The following is a 2,409-nucleotide window of genomic DNA, read 5'->3' on the forward strand; positions in this document are numbered from 1 at the left end:
GCGCTCCGGTACCACTTGCCATGCGGTAGCAGAGAAAACAGTCTATGACTTGGGTGACTGGAGTCTCTGACAATTTTATGAACTTTCCTCTGACACTGCCTATTATATAGGTCCTGGATGGCAGGAAGCTTGGCCCCAGTGATGTACTGGGCCATATGCACAATCCTCTGTAGCGCCTTACGGTCAGATGCCAAGAAGTTGCCATACCAGGCGGTGATGCAACTGGTCATGATGCTCTCGATGGTGCAGCTGTAGAACATTTTGAGGATCTGGGGACCCATGCCAAATCTTTTCAGTCTCCTGAGGGGGAAAAGGTTTTGTCGTGCCCTCTTCTCAACTGTCTTGGTGAGTTTGGACCATGATAGATTGTTGGTGATGTGGACACCAAGGTACTTGAAGCTCTCAATCTGCTCCACTACAGCCCCGTTGATGGGGGCCTGTTCGGCCCGCCTTTTCCTGTAGTCCACGATCAGCTACTTTGTCTTGATCACATTGAGGGAGAGGTTGTTGTCCTGGCACCACACTGCCAGTTCTCTGCCCTCTCTCTATGGCTGTCTCCTCGTTGTCGGTGATCAGGCCTACCACATTTACATTACATTTACATTTAAGTCATTTAGCAGATGCTCTTATCCAGAGCGACTTACAAATTGGAAAGTTCATACATATTCATCCTGGTCCCCCCGTGGGGAATGAACCCACAACCCTGGCGTTGCAAGCGCCATGCTCTACCAACTGAGCCACACGGGACCACTGTTGTGTCGTCTGCAAACTTAATGATGGTGTTGGAGTTGTGTTTGGCCACGCAGTCGTGGGTGAACAGGGAGTACAGGAGGGGACTAAGTACACACCCCTGAGAGGCCCCAGTGTTGAGGATCAGCGTGGCAATTCATGAACGTCTTTGAGGAAAAGATCATGATCATTAGAAAGCAAATTACAGACTCCTCTTTAAATCTGCGTATTCCTCCAAAGCTCAGCTGTCCTGAGTTTGCACAACTCTGCCAGGACCAAGGATCAAGAGAGACATTTAAATGTTTTAGTGCTATATCTCTTGACACAATGATGAAAATAATCATAGCCTCTAAACCTTCAAGCTGCATACTGGACCCTATTCCAACTAAACTACTGAAAGAGCTGCTTCCTGTGCTCGGCCCTCCTATGTTGAACATAATAAAGGGCTCTCTATCCACCGGATGTGTACCAAACTCACTAAAAGTGGCAGTAATAAAGCCTCTCTTGAAAAAGCCAAACTTTGACCCAGAAAATATAAAAAACTATCGGCCTATATCGAATCTTCCATTCCTCTCAAAAATTGTAGTAAAAGCTGTTGCGCAGCAACTCACTGCCTTCCTGAAGACAAACAATGTATACGAAATGCTTCAGTCTGGTTTTAGACCCCATCATAGCACTGAGACTGCACTTGTGAAGGTGGTAAATGACCTTTTAATGGCGTCAGACCGAGGCTCTGCATCTGTCCTCGTGCTACTAGACCTTAGTGCTGCCTTTGATACCATCGATCACCAAATTCTTTTGGAGAGATTGGAAACCCAAATTAGTCTACACGAACAAGTTCTGGCCTGGTTTAGATCTTACCTGTTGGAAAGATATCAGTTTGTCTCTGTGAATGGTTTGTCCTCTGACAAATCAACTGTACATTTCGGTGTTCCTCAAGGTTCCGTTTTAGGACCACTATTGTTTTCACTATATATTTTACCTCTTGGGGATGTCATTCGAAAACATAATGTTAACTTTCACTGCTATGCGGATGACACACAGCTGTACATTTCAATGAAACATGGTGAAGCCCCAAAATTGCCCTCGCTAGAAGCCTGTGTTTCAGACATCAGGAAGTGGATGGCTGAAAACTTTATACTTTTAAACTCGGACAAAACAGAGATGCTTGTTCTAGGTCCCAAGAAACAAAGAGATCTTCTGTTGAATCTGACAATTAATCTTGATGGTTGTAAAGTCGTCTCAAATAAAACTGTGAAGGACCTCGGCGTTACTCTGGACCCTGATCTCTCTTTTGACGAACATATCAAGACTGTTTCAATGATAGCTTTTTTCCATCTACGTAACATTGCAAAAATCAGAAATGTTCTGTCCAAAAATGATGCAGAAAAATTAATCCATGCTTTTGTTACTTCTAGGTTAGACTACTGCAATGCTCTACTTTCCGGCTACCCGGATAAAGCACTAAATAAACTTCAGTTAGTGCTAAATACGGCTGCTAGAATACTGACTAGAACCAAAAGATTTGATCATATTACTCCAGTGCTAGCTTCCCTACACTTGCTTCCTGTTAAGGCAAGGGCTGATTTCAAGGTTTTACTGTTAACCTACAAAGCGTTACATGGGCTTGCTCCTACATATCTTTCCGAGTTGGTCCTGCCGTACATACCTACACGTACA

This window comes from Salvelinus alpinus, chromosome 2 (genome assembly GCF_045679555.1).
Source record: "Salvelinus alpinus chromosome 2, SLU_Salpinus.1, whole genome shotgun sequence".
In the NCBI taxonomy this organism is placed as follows: domain Eukaryota; kingdom Metazoa; phylum Chordata; class Actinopteri; order Salmoniformes; family Salmonidae; genus Salvelinus; species Salvelinus alpinus.